An 18,381-nucleotide genomic window follows, 5' to 3' on the forward strand; every position below is an offset into this window, starting at 1 on the left:
TAACCACTCCTCACACCCCCCTACACAGTATGATGGTCACCACAGCTGCCCATATGGTATGATATCCACAACAAACCCCAATATATAGTATGGTCACGACTACAGTCCCCCATAAATAGTATGATGTCCAAGACAGCCCCCATGTATATTGTGATGGCACTCAAAGTACCCCATACAGTATTATGGCCCACAATCAACACCTCAAACAAAGCTCCCTATCTATGGTCACCACAGCCCCCAGTATAATGACCTCCACAGCCCTATATACAGTATGGTCACCACAGCTCCTCATATACTTTGCTGTCCCTCCTTTACAACCCTTCATTTCATGGCCCCGGCACAACCCCTCATTTCATGCCCCCCCCACACTGCCTCTCATTTCGTGCCCCCCTGCACAGCCCCTCCTTTTATTCCCCCCTGCAAAGACCCTCATTTTACTCCACCCCTCTGCACAGCCCCTCAGATTATTCCTCCCCATCTTCACATCCCCTCTGTTTATTCCCCCATCTGCAAAGTGTGGCGCCCCTGAGGGTTCGACCGCCACAGGGATGCTGCACTTCTTTAATGGAGTGTGGTGTTTCTCCTTTGAGGTAAGAACGGCGTGATGGTCGGGACCCTACCTTTACATCCAACACCACATTTCTCCACCAGAGGGGGGTTAGAATGCACTAGGTGCTGCCCTCCTGGTTACAGGGAGACTGGGCAACCAAGAGACAGGGGAACCAGTTAGTGGGTGAGGGTGGAGGACTCACAATCTAGTGACACTGTAAATTTCATATTTAATAAAGAGCCATCTTGGTTCTGGGTCCTTTTTAGTTCTTTTAGTCCAAGGAAGCTTAGACCTTGAAGGTCAAGTCTCTTGGCGGTCAAGTACTGTGATCTCCTACCCTGATAGTGGATCCTGTGTGGGCCTACAGAGGATGGAGGCACAGCCCTCATACCCTGGCCTTGGTTTGAGGGGCAGGTTGTAGACCAGGAATGTCTCAACCCGGTAGAGGACCAGGACCAAGAAGGCCCGGAGCTTAAGAGTGTGGCTCCACAGCAAATGGATCCCAGGGAGGATGCAGACGGAGCGGTATACGCCACCTGTCCTCGCCAACCTGATATATTCAGAGGGAGTCCAGCTGCAAGAGGGGTACCGGCCCCCGACACCCGACCTTGCCACTCCATGTCCTGGTCGGGAAAGCCCGGTAGGCCCAGAGGATCCCACCGGGTATCGGAAGGAGCGGAGCTGCCACCCGTACCCTTGTTCTGAGAGGAGCTCAGAGGGAGACCCGGCCTATTTACACACACACGGACAGGAAAGGATTCGGTCTGTAGTTCAGGAACACTCTGGTGTAGGGTCCCGATTGAATACTGGACTTGCTCGGAGGTTGTCGGACCCCCCGTTTCTGGTGACCGCAGGACTCCGCGGGGAGCAGGGAGTCGCCTTCCTTTTGCCACCCCTATGGCCTCCGGACTGTTTATTCTGCGCTACACCGAACAACGCGGCGCCCGTTCTCCTCTACTACTACCCCCTCCATCCTGTCCCTCTGCCCTGAGGCCCTGCTCCGCCTGTGGGGAGTAGCAATAACTTTGGCCGCCATAACACCATGCCTCAGCGGACTGCAGCGGCGCTGGTGGCCTTCACCAGGTGCCACAGGTGGCGCAGTCGTAAATCAGCCACTCAACCCGGATAAGCCCACACCATCCTTTTTAATGTGACGGCCCTGAGCACGGGTCGGGTCCGGGCCACGGCTGCACCCCATCTCTCCATCATAGGACCCGACTCCGAGTCCTCCATCTCCCAGGGTAAAACAAGGGCTTCTGAGAAGAGGCGTCACACACAGCATCTGTTTATTGTCCCCATCTCGACAGCCTCTCATTTTATCCCCCCTCTGCACAGCCCATAAGCTTATTCCCCCCATCTGCACAACCCCTCAGTTTATTCCCCCACTGCACAGCTCCTTAATTTATTCCTCCATATGCACAGACCCTCAGTTTATTCCCCCATCTGTACAGCCCCTCACTTTATCCCCCCTCATCTGAATAGCCTCTCATTTTATCCCCCTCTGCACAGTCCCTCAGTTTATTACCCCCATCTGCACAGACCCTCATTTTATTTCTACGTCAGCACAGCCACTCATTTTCTTCTCCCCCTCTGCACAACCCCTCCGTTTATTCCCCCATCTGCACAGCCCCTCATTTTATGCCCCCCCTGCACAGCCCCTTAGTTTATTCCCCCATCTGTACAGCCCCTCTGTTTATTCCCCCATCTGCACAGCATCTCAGTTTATTGTCCCCATCTCGACAGCCTCTCATTTTATCCCCCCTCTGCACAGCCCATAAGCTTATTCCCCCCATCTGCACAACCCCTCAGTTTATTCCCCCACTGCACAGCTCCTCAATTTATTCCCCCATATGCACAGACCCTCAGTTTATTCCCCCATCTCTACAGCCCCTCACTTTATCCCCCCCATCTGCACAGCCCCTCAGTTTATTACCCCCATCTGCACAGACCTTCATTTTATTCCAACCTCTGCACAGCCACTCATTTTCTTCCTCCTCTGCACAACCCCTCAGTTTATTTGCCCCATCTGCACAGCCCCTAATTTTATTTCCCCCATCTGCACAGCCCCTCAGTTTATTCCCCCTATCTGCACAACCCCTCATTTTATCCCCCCTCATCTGCGTAGCATCTCATTTTATTCCTCCCATCTGAACAGCCTCTCATTTTATCCCCCCTCTGCACAACCCCTCAGTTTATTCCCCTCGCTGCACAGATTCTCATTTTTTTTCCACCTCTGCACAGCCCCAAAGTTTATTCCCCCACCTGCACAGCCCCTCAGTTTGTTCCCCCCATCTGCATAGCCCCTCATTTTATTCCCCCAATCTGCACAGCCCCTCATTTTATTCCCCCAGTCCACAGCCCCTCAGTTTATTCCCTCTAGCAGCACAGTCCCTCAGTTTGTTCCCCCCATCTGCATAGCCCCTCATTTTATTCCCCCAATCTGCACAGCCCCTCATTTTATTCCTCCAGTCCATAGCCCCTCAGTTTATTCCCCCATCTGCATAGCCCCTCATTTACCCCACCCCTCTGTACAGACCCTCTGTTTATTCCTCCCCATCTGTACAGACCCTCTGTTTATTCCCCCATCTGCACAGCATCTGTTTATTGTCCCGATCTCGACAGCCTCTCATTTTATCCCCCCTCTGCACAACCCCTCAGTTTATTCCCCTCACTGCACAGATTCTCATTTTTTTCTCTCCCTCTGCACAACCCCAAAGTTTATTCCCCCATCTGCACAGCCCCTCAGTTTGTTCCCCCATCTGCACAACCCCTCATTTTATTCCCCCAGTCCATAGCCCCTCAGTTTATTCCCCCTCAGTTTGTTCCCCCCATCTGCACAGCCCCTCATTTTATTCCCCCCATCAGCACAGCCCCTCATTTTATTCCCCCCATCAGCACAGCCCCTCATTTTATTCTCCCCATCAGCACAGCCCCTCATTTTATTCCCCCCATCAGCACAGCCCCTCATTTTATTCCCCCAGTCCATAGCCCCTCAGTTTATTCCCCCTATCAGTACAGCCCCTCAGTTTGTTCCCCCCATCTGCATAGCCCCTCATTTTATTCCCCCCATCAGCACAACCCCTCCCCTTATTTTATTCCTCCCATCTGCACAGCCCCTCATTTTATTCCCCCTGTGATGAACCTGTAGCCGCCATCTTGGTAATGATAAATCATATCCAGGGATGGCCACACTTCAGCAGCCCCCACCCTTGGGACCTTCTGTTAAAACGTCAACTAGATAGTTTCCCCCCATCCAGGCTCCTGTAAGATAAGAAGCCTACTTAACACTTGAATGCTAGGAGCTTCAAAGACTTCGAGAGGAAACACAGCCAGCAGGGGGGGGTGCTTCGTCTATCTGTACCTGACCATTTGTCCCATAGGACTAGTTTCTTTGTCTGTCACAAGCATGGAGGCATAAGATATAGAAACATGAATAGTACACGCATGTTGCGTGGGATGGGCCAATAAAAAAATATCACGGCGTCCCGGAGCCATTGCGCACACAAGCCTCCGCGGTAGACGTTTGTACGTGCTCTGGAAGCCAAGATATAGCGCGGAGCCATTCCTGAGGACCGTATGGTATCATAATTGATATCAAAAGGTCGGTTACGGCGGCCCGAATCCATGGGAACCCCTGGGGGTATCATGAGACCATCCCAGAAGAAGTTATTGGGTTCCATAGAATTTGGGCTTCTGATCGAAGTTAGACCTGAGGGTGGAGACTGAGCCAGCTGACCTCACCAGCAGTGGGCGGGACGGGGCAGGTAAGATAGCAGGACAGACAAGAGACAAGTCAGTCTTGACCCAAGAGTGGTGTGCTGAACATCTGAGCACCAGCTGAGGCCACCAAGGGGAGGAGCAGTTTGACCATGCGGTGGTAGGCCTCAGCCTGTAACAAAGAACCGTGCCTGCGATCGCAGAATCCTCTCCCTGCGTCACAAGAAAATCAAGAAACCGGTAACTGATATGCTGTGGTGATTCTGTGTGTTGTATTCCATTGTTGTATAGTTTAGCCTGACCTTATACCTGTGTATATTTAGTTGTATATCGTGTATCTAGTGTATTATTATAATCAATTACCTCAAGTAATTGTGGGCCTGCCTTTTATTCTGCATAACGAACGCACGTCCGTGTGAGCTCGGCTCAAGCCAAAAACGCTACCCAGGGTTGGTTCCTGACCCGATATAGGCCCATTCACGGACTGGGCGTATATCTAAAATAGGGACTGGTGGCAGCATACCAACTGGGGATTGGGGAAGGCTGGTAGTGACGGTCGGAGGTTCAGATATATATATTCCTGGCGCGGCCAAGGAAGATATATATACCGCCCTCACTACAGAGGGCCCCGATACCCAGTAGGTTACAGGGCAGTCTCCCTGGCGACCGCTTATCCTAGGTGCAGTTCCTTGACTGACCTGAGGCTAAGAGGGCGCTAGCGAGTTGTGCTGTGTAGTGACGTTACGGTTTAGTGACGTTGAAGGGATAACACACTACCGTGTTCCCTGCGCTGGTTGCAGCTTCCTGGCACTACTTTCTCTAGGTGCAGTACCTTGACTGACCTGAGAGGTAAGGGGGCGCCAGAGAGCTGCACCCACCGGCCGGCTTTCATCACATTGGTGGCAGAGCGGTGGGATTGCAGAATAATAGTGTTGTGGGACCCCTACTCCCAGGCACTAAAGACTGCCAGTGGTAACTTCCACTGCTGGAGTCTTAAGGTCAGCCCAACATTAGACGGTCAGGCTAAAAGTATAACAAGGTGTGTGCAAACTCAGGGTTGCAGCGGTGTCGGTTACCAAGATGGCAGACGGCACCAGGAGCAAGACCCTGCAGGAGGCTAATGCTACGGTCCGTGTGGCAGGAGGGGAGGACATTGTTACTCATGGCGAGGAGGAGTCCAGCCCGGGCACCTCAGGGAGCCAGTCCCCAGTATACGGTCCCGCAGTGGGCTGCCCACCACCTACCCAGCCCAGCCTGTCCAGATCACAAGCCCTTTTACAAGCGGCTATGGCAAGTCTCCAGTCTCATGGCGATGCCGTCTACAAAACCCTCCTGGCAGCATCAGAGAAGGCAGCGGAGGAGGAGCGCGAAGCTGCGGAGCGCCGGGAGGCTGCGGAGCGTGCAGAGCGGGCTGCAGAGCGCCGGGAGGCTGCGGAGCGTGAAGCTGCAGAGCGTGCAGAGCGAGCTGCGGAGCGCCAGCACCAACTGGACCTGGCCCAGCGGGGGCTTCCGCTAGAGCAACCAACCCATCAGGAGACCAAGTCGTCCAAAGTCCGAGCTGAGGACTTCCCTCTACTGGAGAAGGATGGGGACCTGGACTCCTTTCTGGTGGCATTTGAACGGACCTGTCTTCAGCACCATCTGGCCCGGGATCAGTGGGCCAGATACCTGACCCCCCGTTTGAGGGGTAAGTCCCTGGATGCCTTGGGGGACTTACCTGCCGGGGAGGTACAGAACTACGACTGCATCAAGCGGGCCCTGATCCGGCAGTACAACCTCACTCCCGAGTCGTACCGCCAGAAGTTCCGGAGCCTGCTGCGTGGCCCCAAGGACACCTGGACCGATCATATGCGGGCGCTGTTGAGAGCCGCAGAGCACTGGACCTCGGGTCTAGCGCTTACTACCCGCCAGGAGGTCCAGGAACTGTTCGTCACGGAGCAGTTCTTGTGGAACTGCCCAGAGGACCTCCGACAGTTCCTCCGTGACCGAAAACCAACAGGGGCTTCTGCTACAGCCGCCCTGGCAGACGAGTATGCCAATAACAGGGCGCCTGAGCTGAAGAAGTCTGCCAGCAGCACCTGGAGAGGGGGTAAGCCCAGTCATGCCCCTGTTTCCCCGGCCCCTAGAACACAAGGGGTGTATCCCCCTGTTGCCCTCTCCAGGCAAGGACCAGACGTAAGACGTTGTCATCTATGCAACAAACCAGGACACTTTAGGGCTGAGTGTCCCCAGCGCCAAAAGACCCCATCCCATTCCCAGAGAGCGCCCAATGTTTTGTGTGTGGGAGGGGGTGGTGGTAGGTCCCTGGACAACATCCAACCCGTCACCATAGGCCGTTCTGCGGTCATGGGACTGCGGGACACGGGCGCTGAACGAACACTGGTACGGCCTGAGGTGGTGTCCCCCCAGGACTTGGTACCAGGAAAGACTCTTTCCGTCTCCGGGGTTGGAGGCGTGGAGCCGGCACTTCCCGTTGCCATGGTGTATTTGGACTGGGGTGCCGGAAGGGGGATGCGGGAGGTGGGAGTAACGCCAAATATTCCCGCAAATGTTTTATTAGGGACCGACTTGGGGCGTCTAGTATCGCAGTATGTACCCTCTGAACCCCCAAGTTCGGCCCCCCAAGAGTGTATTGATTTGTCTGCTGCTAATGCCAACCATGTTGTATGTAGTGTGTGTCCTGCTGAGGAGGAGGGAGTGAAACCTGAGGGTAACACCTGCACAGACACAACACAAACAGGGTTAGTGAAAGCAGGTGGGGAGTGTGGGGATGCCCGCAGAGGTGCTCAGCCGGCGTGCCGTGACCTCTTGTCCTCCGGTGAGGGAGGGGGCGGGCAGGATTCTGTAGAGGGAAGCTCAGGGATGGAGAGGGGGGCAGCTACCGGCAGTGTAGGGCTCCCAGGGGTATCCAGGCTGCTGAGTATAGGCCCACTGCAGGGGGAGGAACAGGCCATGGGAGGTGGGGGTGTCCCAAGAGAGGAGCCGCCAGGTAAGACCCCAGGGCAGGAGTTCCCCACATCCGAGATGTCCAAAGGCCTAGGAAGCCTGCCTGATCGGGCGGCTTGGTCAGAAACAGAGGGGAAGCAGGCACTACCCACGGTCACAGCGGTCATAGCCGCTGTCACCAGGAGTGGGAGCGTCGGAGCCCAAGGAGCCTTGCAGAGGTCCGACGGCTTCCCCACTTCTGACCAAGTGTCTGCCGGGTCAGACAGCGGCCAGGTGACATGCTCGGAGGGGCTGACGGAGGATGTGGCAGTTTCGTCGATTCTGGCCACATCAAGTCAGGAATTTCAGGCTGCGTTGGAAGCAGACGACAGCCTGAAAGCTCTCAAGGAACAGGCGGCACAGCCTCCCATGGAGTCAGACTGCGAGCGTGTGGTCTGGGACCAGGGACGGCTGTACCGGGTAACGGTCCAGCAGGGTTCACCGGAGGCGTGGCCCAGGGACCGACAGTTAGTGGTACCCTATCCGTTCAGGGCGGAATTGTTGCGGATCGCACACGAGATTCCGATGGCCGGACACCTAGGGATCGCTAAAACCAAGGCCAGGATAGCTCAGCATTTCTACTGGCCTGGGATGGGAGCCGCGGTGGGTGCCTACTGCCGTTCGTGTGACACCTGTCAGAGGGTGGGGAAGGCGGGGCCGCGCCCCAAAGCCCCACTGGTAACTCTGCCAATCATCGAAGAGCCTTTCTCGAGGGTCGCTGTGGATCTTATTGGACCTCTGTCCACTCCCAGCCACTCCGGGAAATGCTTCATACTCACGGTAGTGGACTATGCCACCCGGTACCCGGAAGCGGTAGCTTTGTCGTCCATTCGGGCCGACAAGGTGGCTACCGCCTTACTGGAGATCTTCTCCAGAGTGGGTTTCCCCCAAGAAATGCTCACCGACCGAGGGACCCAGTTCATGTCGCGGCTGATGGAGTCCCTCTGTAAGCAAATGCAGGTGCAACATCTGGTGGCCAGCCCGTATCACCCACAGACTAATGGCCTGTGTGAGCAGTTCAATGGCACCTTAAAGCAGATGCTTAAGATGTTGGTCGACTCCCACGGGAGAGACTGGGAGCGTTACCTCCCACACCTCCTATTTGCTTACCGGGAGGTTCCGCAGGCCTCAACGGGGTTCTCCCCCTTTGAGCTCCTGTACGGGCGACGGGTACGGGGCCCCCTGGCTCTGGTGAAGGAAGCATGGGAAGGGGATTTGGCCACCCCCGAGGTGTCGGTCATCGAGTATGTCGTGCGCCACCGGGACAGGATGATGGCCTTGGCAAAGCTGGTGCAGGACAATATGGCCCAGGCCCAGGCCGACCAGAAGCGGTGGTACGACCAGAATGCTTGTGAGAGGACCTACCAGGTGGGTCAAAAGGTGTGGGTACTGGTCCCCGTACCACAGAACAAGCTTCAGGCAGCCTGGGAAGGTCCCTACTTTGTGCACCAGAAACTCAATGCCGTCACCTATCTGGTCACCCTGGATCACGCCCGTGGAAGGAGGAAGGCCTTCCACGTGAACATGATGAAGGCTCATCATGAGCGGGAAGCGACTGCCCACCCAGTGTGCAACCTTCCCGAGGAAGGAGAGGTAGAAACCCTCCTGGATCTGCTCACCCAAGCCAAGGCGGGTGGGTCCATCGAGGATGTGGGGGTTGGCCACCAGCTCACGGAGGACCAACGGTCCCAGCTGGGGACCACCCTGCACCCCTTCCGGGGGCTGTTCAGCAGCCTGCCCGGAAGGACTGAGATGGCTGTCCACGACGTGGACACTGGCGATCACCCGCCGATCCGGCGTTCAGCATATCGGGTCTCTTTCGAGGTGCAGGGAAACATGCGCCAAGAGATAGACGAGATGCTGAAGCTGGGGGTGATCCAGGCATCCAGCAGCGCGTGGGCCTCGCCTGTAGTCCTCGTACCAAAGAAGGACCGAACTACACGGTTCTGCGTGGACTACCGGGGGCTCAACGCTGTAACGGCCACCGATGCGTTCCCCATACCACGCATCGATGACCTGCTCGATCGGATGGCCGGGGCTAAGTACCTGACCATCATGGATCTGAGCCGGGGGTACTGGCAGATTCCTCTGACCCCCGCGGCAAGGGAACGCTCTGCCTTTATCACCCCTTTTGGACTGTACGAGTCCACAGTGATGCCATTCGGCATGAAGAATGCCCCTGCCACTTTTCAGCGGATGGTCAATACGCTGCTTGAGGGACTTGAAGGGTACGCGGCTGCGTACTTGGACGATATTGCAGTCTTCAGTCCCACTTGGGAGGATCACCTAGAGCACCTGCGGCAGGTGCTCGGTCGGATCCACCGGGCAGGCTTGACCATCAAGCCGGAAAAGTGCCAGCTGGGCATGAGTGAGGTCCTCTACCTGGGTCACCGGGTAGGCGGGGGGGTTCTGAAGCCAGAACCGGGGAAAGTGGATGCCATCGCATCCTGGCCCACTCCTAGGACCAAAAAGCAGGTGATGTCCTTCTTGGGGACCGCCGGGTACTATAGGAGGTTCGTCCCACACTATAGCACCCTGGCCAAGCCCCTGACGGACCTCACCAAGAAGAAGCTGCCCGTCGCAGTCGACTGGACAGTCGCCTGCGAGACAGCTTTCGGGGCACTCAAGGCCGCCCTAAGTAGCTCCCCTGTACTGCAAGCTGCCGACTTCGACCGGCCGTTTGTGGTACAGACCGACGCCAGTGACTTTGGCCTCGGTGCTGTGCTAAGTCAGGTCAACACGACAGGCCAGGAACATCCTGTCTTGTACCTGAGCAGGAAGCTACTGCCCCGGGAGGTGGCTTACTCCACGGTGGAAAAAGAATGCCTGGCAATTGTATGGGCCCTGCAGCGTCTGCAGCCCTACTTGTACGGGAGCCATTTCACCGTGGAGACGGACCACAACCCCCTCAGCTGGTTACACACGGTCTCTGGGTCGAATGGCAGGTTGCTACGCTGGAGCCTCGCTCTCCAGCAGTACCACTTCTCCATTCGCCACAGAAGAGGCCGTGACCACGGTAACGCTGACGGGTTATCCCGGCAAGGGGAGGGTGCAGAAGGACGCACGGGGGAACACAGGAATGTGCTACCCCCTCGCGCCCTCGTATAGGGGGAGGTGTGATGAACCTGTAGCCGCCATCTTGGTAATGATAAATCATATCCAGGGATGGCCACACTTCAGCAGCCCCCACCCTTGGGACCTTCTGTTAAAACGTCAACTAGATAGTTTCCCCCCATCCAGGCTCCTGTAAGATAAGAAGCCTACTTAACACTTGAATGCTAGGAGCTTCAAAGACTTCGAGAGGAAACACAGCCAGCAGGGGGGGGTGCTTCGTCTATCTGTACCTGACCATTTGTCCCATAGGACTAGTTTCTTTGTCTGTCACAAGCATGGAGGCATAAGATATAGAAACATGAATAGTACACGCATGTTGCGTGGGATGGGCCAATAAAAAAATATCACGGCGTCCCGGAGCCATTGCGCACACAAGCCTCCGCGGTAGACGTTTGTACGTGCTCTGGAAGCCAAGATATAGCGCGGAGCCATTCCTGAGGACCGTATGGTATCATAATTGATATCAAAAGGTCGGTTACGGCGGCCCGAATCCATGGGAACCCCTGGGGGTATCATGAGACCATCCCAGAAGAAGTTATTGGGTTCCATAGAATTTGGGCTTCTGATCGAAGTTAGACCTGAGGGTGGAGACTGAGCCAGCTGACCTCACCAGCAGTGGGCGGGACGGGGCAGGTAAGATAGCAGGACAGACAAGAGACAAGTCAGTCTTGACCCAAGAGTGGTGTGCTGAACATCTGAGCACCAGCTGAGGCCACCAAGGGGAGGAGCAGTTTGACCATGCGGTCGTAGGCCTCAGCCTGTAACAAAGAACCGTGCCTGCGATCGCAGAATCCTCTCCCTGCGTCACAAGAAAATCAAGAAACCGGTAACTGATATGCTGTGGTGATTCTGTGTGTTGTATTCCATTGTTGTATAGTTTAGCCTGACCTTATACCTGTGTATATTTAGTTGTATATCGTGTATCTAGTGTATTATTATAATCAATTACCTCAAGTAATTGTGGGCCTGCCTTTTATTCTGCATAACGAACGCACGTCCGTGTGAGCTCGGCTCAAGCCAAAAACGCTACCCAGGGTTGGTTCCTGACCCGATATAGGCCCATTCACGGACTGGGCGTATATCTAAAATAGGGACTGGTGGCAGCATACCAACTGGGGATTGGGGAAGGCTGGTAGTGACGGTCGGAGGTTCAGATATATATATTCCTGGCGCGGCCAAGGAAGATATATATACCGCCCTCACTACAGAGGGCCCCGATACCCAGTAGGTTACAGGGCAGTCTCCCTGGCGACCGCTTATCCTAGGTGCAGTTCCTTGACTGACCTGAGGCTAAGAGGGCGCTAGCGAGTTGTGCTGTGTAGTGACGTTACGGTTTAGTGACGTTGAAGGGATAACACACTACCGTGTTCCCTGCGCTGGTTGCAGCTTCCTGGCACTACTTTCTCTAGGTGCAGTACCTTGACTGACCTGAGAGGTAAGGGGGCGCCAGAGAGCTGCACCCACCGGCCGGCTTTCATCACACCCCCCATCTGCACAACCCCTCATTTTATTCCCCCAGTCCATAGCCCCTCAGTTTATTCCCCCTCAGTTTGTTCCCCCCATCTGCACAGCCCCTCATTTTATTCCCCCCATCAGCACAGCCCCTCATTTTATTCCCCCCATCAGCACAGCCCCTCATTTTATTCCCCCCATCAGCACAGCCCCTCATTTTATTCCCCCCATCAGCACAGCCCCTCATTTTATTCCGCCCATCTGCACAACCCCTCATTTTATTCCCCCAGTCCATAGCCCCTCAGTTTATTCCCCCTATCAGTACAGCCCCTCAGTTTGTTCCCCCCATCTGCATAGCCCCTCATTTTATTCCCCCCATCAGCACAGCCCCTCCCCTCATTTTATTCCTCCCATCTGCACAGCCCCTTATTTTATGCCCCCTTGCACAGTAATATAAGAATTTTAAAAAAAGCTCATACTCACATAATCCAGGCTACTGGTCCACCGTTTCCTCTTCTGTGCGGTGCAGCAGTGGATGCTGGATGGTGTAATGACATTCCTGCATGTGTCTTCTCCAATAAGGCAGAAGCCAGAAGTGGCCGCGTCTTGCTGGAGTTCCCCGCTGAGCAGGGGCCTGATTACAGCTCCTCTGCTCCTATTCCAGGTGGCGCACACAGCAATTGTGTTGGTGTCTGCCAGACGCAAATACAATTGAGTGCAGGGAGGGAGCGACGGTCAAGGTGCAGGAGAGAGGGGTGAGCGGTGACTGGCACTCCCCTGTGTGCCCCGGCACTGTGCTGAATGTCTGCGGCCGCAGGGAGATGCCGGGTGACCGCTGACATTCATCACTTTTGTTTTTCAAAGTGCCCCCTCGGGTAGTCAGGAGGCAGCGCCCTACACAGGTCCCTACCCTGCCCACCCCACGTCCCGGCCCTGCTAGCAGCCACTAGCGATCAATCCACAGAAGAACAACAGAATCCTGACCTGACTCCCCCCTTGACGTTGGACCTCTGGATGATGCTTGACTTGTTTTATGTGGATATCTCTGATGAAACTCTTTAAGCAGTCGGGGAGCATTGATGTTTTTTACAGGTTCCCATGAATTATCCGCAGGGCTGTACCCTTGCCATTTTATTAAGTTCTGCAACCAGTTTCTGAACATTCAGGAATCAAGGATATTTTTGACAGTACAGTATAATGTTCTTATCCATCCACTTCAACAGGATCAGAAGGAGGTACGCGATGTCCAGGAAAATTATTTGGAGCAAATGGCTTCAGTAAGGAAACATGGAATACTGGATGTATCTTCATTGTTGTGGGAAGCTGAAGACGAAAAGCTACTGAGAAAGCTTGACCAATAATTTTTAAAGGACCATGTCAAAGAAAAATTAAGATCCATAATTTAATCTCCAGGAGAAAGAGCTGACAATTTAAACCCCTTTTGGAAGTAAGACCACATGTTTAACATATGGGAAGAGAATAAATTACATATAGCTAAGAAGTGAGAAAAACACATTAAAACACCCATAAAAGATAGGACCCCTTGTTGTGGACAGGTAATTAAGACTAGTATACCTGATGGGAATAGACATGAAGTCTGGGATTTGTTTTTTGAATGGCGGAGAAATGCTCTTTCACAAGAACTAGCTTGTTTGGTTCATAAGACTTTTTTCAGACACTTGGGCAGCGGTGGAAAGTTATGAATATTGGGGTTTAGATCAATCCAATATCGATGGCATATACAGTACATTTTCAGCTTCAGGACTAAGAAGGAATGAACATGCATATTTTGTCATAACTATGAGACATGCGTATAAGCCCCAAATTAATAGTAACCAGGTAGCTGACAACCGCCATGCCATCTATGAAAAGGTATAATCACGATAAAAATATTACATCAATATCAAACACCTATGATCTTCAGGAGCAAAGATATCATGAATGTAGGGAATCTCATAATTTTCTGAAACTAAAGCCACATCCCATGACCAGCCCTGTTATGAGTCATCAGAGGGGAGGTAACTTGTGTTAAAAGGCAAATGCTAAATATTGGAATTTGTCAGTATTCAGGAAGATATAGCTCGCTGAGATAGTTAAGTCCATTTTCCAATCGGATTGCTTCCATCTGCTAAGCTCTGAACCATTTCTGTGACCAGTGTTTAATAAGTTTCTTTTATTAATCCTTTTTATTTTATGTAATTGCTCTGATACTGGTATTACATGTAAATTCATGATTAACTTTTCACCAAGTTCTGCTTCATTTCTTACCCCTCAAAAATATATACTACAGTATATGAAGTAAAGTAAAGGGCTAACTCACTGAATTCAGGTTTCTCGTTCAGTCTCATTGGCCCCTGGGTTATAACATCAAGCCCCATTTCCCCTGGTGTATAACATGCGGCCCCATTAACCACCATGTATAGCATCCGGCCCAATTGACCACCGTGTATAACATCCGGCCCCATTGTACCTGGTGTATAACATCCAGCCCCATTGCCCTCAAAGTATAACATCCAGCCCCATTTCCCCCCCTTCATAACATTCAACATTATTGCCCCCAGTGTATAACATTCGTTCCCGGTATTTACTCTCCAGCCCCAATGTTACCGGTGTATAATATCCGGCCCCATCACCCTTGGTGTATAACATCTGGCCCCATTGCCCCCCAGTGTATAACATCTGGCCCCATTGCCCCAGTGTATAACATTTAGCCCCATTGCCCCCAGTGTATAACATTTAGCCCCATTACACCCATTATTTAACATCTGACCCATTGCCCCCAGTGTATAACATCTGGCCCCATTGTCCACAGTGTGTAATATCTGGCCCCATTGTACCCAGTGTATAACATTTAGCTCCATTGCCCCATTGTATAACATCTGGCCCCTTTGCCCCCAGGTTATAACATTTAGCCCCATTGCCTCCAGTGTATAACATTTAGCCCCATTGCCCCCAGTGTTTAACATCTGGCCCCATTATCCCCACTGTATAGCATGTGGCCCCATTGCCCCTGGTGTATAACCTTTAAGTAATATTATTGAGAAGTGGAAGGAACAGCAGCAACTCAGCCACTAAATGGAGACCCCATAATGTTATATAGCGGGGGGGCCGAGTTCTGAGGAGCAGAGAGCAGAAAAGTCACCACCGCTCTGCTGACCCCATAACTGCAGAATCCAGACCTCCTCTGTTATGCTGTAAGGTGCCCCAGCGAGGTAGTCATGGGAGAGCTGTAGCCCCTGCTTGCTCTGGCACTCTACAGACAATACGTGTCCTCCCTCTGATGTGTGGCTGTGTATGTGGGGCTCTTCACTTACTTCAGACCATCCGATCGCGGCTGTCTCCAGGCAATTCTCTTCTGGGACCAGGGCAGCAATAAATTCAGAGGACACGAGGTTCTTAACCATAACTTGGACTTTGCTTATGGAAGAGGAATATCTACAATATTTACAGGCAGATATAATGGGTAGGGCCCGACAGGTTATAATCTCCCTCACAGGCGCTGGCAACTCTTCAGCCCTGGTTCCCTCTTTAAGTGAAGCATCTCTGTGACTCTAATCTCTAGCCCAAGAGAATCTTCCTCACTATCAACAGTTTATCCGGATCCTATATCTCCCCCATGTCTTAGCCTGGAATCCTATCATCCTCTGCTGCCTGCAGACTGAAAGTGCCCCTGGTCCTCATTACCTTCATTGAGTTTCTCTGGACAGCTAACAGGACTCTTACGTAGGGTGATCTTTCCACTGGTGATCCGACTGTCTGAGGGTACGGAGCTCCCGTCTACCCTAGCAGCCAACATATAATCAAGCTGCCCGTACAGTTCACTGTCACAACTCTCTCTCTCATCGCTTCTTGCTTCTGGAAACTAAGCAGATATTTTCCTAATGTTCCCACCCTCTGTGGGCTGTCATCACACACCATTAACCCCTTCACTGTCTGCAATACCGCTGGCAGACTCAACCTGGCATCTGCACTTGGAACAGTAGCATCTTGTGGCTGGTTACCAAAACTACAGCCCACAAGGAATTATATCAGAAACAAGCTTTATACACACTCTATGCTTGATCATGGCACTAAGTTCCCCCCTCTACTCTGCTGGCTGGAATAATTATCACAGCTAACCCCTTAACTGGACCTAACTGCAGCTCAGAGAGATCTAACTATCGGGAACATTCTCTTTTTAACTCTTTCAGTGCTATAGGGAAGCTACGTCCTTCCCCACTACTACAATGACATCAGCACAAACACTGTGCCCCCGCCGGGAGCTTCATGGCCAAGCAGCTGCATGTAGCCGTACATCACCAAGCACAATGCTGAGCGTTGGATGGAGTGGGGTAAAGCCACCTCCACTGGACTCTGGAGGAGACGTGTTCTGTGCAGTGACGGATCGCACTTCTCTATCTGCGTCTGATGGAAGAGTCTGGGTTTGCTGATTCCAGAACATTATCTGCCTGACTGCATTGTGCCGCTGTACAGATGGTGGAGGAGGATAATGCTATGGGCTGTTATCAGGGGGCAGCCTAAGCCCTTTAGTTCCAGTGAAGGAAAATCCTAAAGGGGTTATCCCAGAATGTATTTTTTTTAATTCCTTGTAGTCTACTAAGGCACTTACAGTAACCCGGCCTTTAAATCCTCACTGACTAATTTCTTTCTATTTACATAGTTACATAGGTTGAAAAAAGACCTCGGTCCATCAAATTCAACCTTTTTCCACCATTTATACATTTTTTGTCACTAAATTATCTATAACCCACAATGTTCTGTACTGAGGAAATCCTCCAGCCCTTGTATAAAGCTGTTATAGTGTCGGCCATCACTACTAGTGTTGAGCCACCCCCGTAGTGTTCGAGTTCGGTTCGTCGAACACCAGTGTGTTCGCCGAACTGTTCGTCGAACTGTTCGTCGAACACCTTCGAACACCGTTAAAACCAATGGCAGGCAAACAAAAACACATAGAAACACATAGAAAACACCTTCAAAGGTGTCCAAAAGCTGACAAACTGCTCAGAAGACACAACTAACACATGGAAAAGTGACAAGTACATATAGTCATGCGAAAAGAAAAGAGGTGGAGGAGTAAAAGTAGGGGGAGACACAGATATAGGCATGTCATGCCCTTCTAAAATCCAAAAAGTAAGAAGCCGACATGTTCAGTCCGCTCCTGCCCGTGCCACCTCCGTGTCGCCGGGTTTGTGCCAGAGCCGCGGTGAACCCTGACGGCCAGCCCCCCTCTCCCAATACTGGTGCCTGTCCGCTGGTGGGTCGAGCGAGCCCCCCTGTGGTGGAGGCAGCTCTAAGCTTTTTAATTTAAATTGTCTCTCTAATTTGAATGAATACACTTTAAATCCATTTACAAGGATCTATTGGAGGGCAAGTCTCATGCCAGCAGCCGCGTAATTCCAGCTCCAGTAGCGTCCACTAAAGCTGCTGCAGTTAAAAAGCTTTTATAAGGATCGAGCTCGGCTGTCCACCGCAAGGCATCCTACTGCCAGTCCCAGCCCCTATGCCTTGGGGTGCCTCCTGATGCTCTTCACTGAGTATCCCGTGGTCCCGAAGCATTTCCTTTGAAAAAATTAAGTGTCCAAACTACAGGTGGTGTAGCTTGCTTAACAGCCGGGATAATCTGCTGACTAGCAGACACTGCTACTAGGCACAAAGTATTTCCTGGGCTAGATGCAGTTAAAAATTTGTAATTAGATACTCTCGTTGGATGCTGAGAAAGCATTCCATAGAGTATCCTGGCACGCCATATATGATTCTCTTAAAAAGCTTGGGGTAGGGGTCTAGGGGACCCTTTTATAGCCAAAATCACGGCCCTGTATCACAATACGTCACCTAGGCTGAAGATAAATGGAACTGTAGCACCCTGAGGGCTCGGTTGCTACAGAGGTATTGCACCTCACCCAGAGGTGTGATATCTCACTCTCAGGTAAGGATGGAGTGTGGATCAGGACCCGACACCTGCATGCATTACACCACATTGCCGTGGGGCAGGGCGACCAATATGCCTCTGAGATGGGCACGACAGTCCCTGTCCCTGGCTGGAGTGGGGGGAGGGAACACTGAGGAAGGGGAACCCTGTAGTGCAGGAGCAGGGAGGAAGCAGTTCCTGGGTGCATTGAGAAGGGAGTATAAAAGGTGGGCACCATCTTAGTTCAGTGCAGAGAAGTCTGAGCAGAAGTGACAGGGAGCAGGGGCTCTGCATGAGCTCTGCTCCGGAGGCGGGCCTAGTAACAGAGGCCCAGGCCTGGAAGAGGGAGAAGGAAGGAAGAGGAGCGGAGAGGGCTCCAGGAATGAGGAATGAAGGGATCCCAGGGGTGCGGACGGGCGAGTCGCCACCGCACGCCCGAATCCACCTGTGTGGAGGGGTCAGGCCAAAGGGGGAGACCGGTCCCCGAAACTAGTGGAGGCAGGAAACGACCCTCAGCTAGAAACCGGAGGCTGTGACATTTTATGTGGCGCAGCCCCTCGCTACACCCGCTAGGAAGGCACCACATAGGGTCAGGGAAACTGGCGCCAAGTTTACCAAGAGGAGGCCCGAGGCAGCCGGACAGAAGGGTTGGTAA

Source organism: Phyllobates terribilis, unplaced genomic scaffold (assembly GCF_046119375.1).
Source record: "Phyllobates terribilis strain yellow unplaced genomic scaffold, ASM4611937v1 Scaffold_2__4_contigs__length_985480577, whole genome shotgun sequence".
Lineage (NCBI taxonomy): Eukaryota > Metazoa > Chordata > Amphibia > Anura > Dendrobatidae > Phyllobates > Phyllobates terribilis.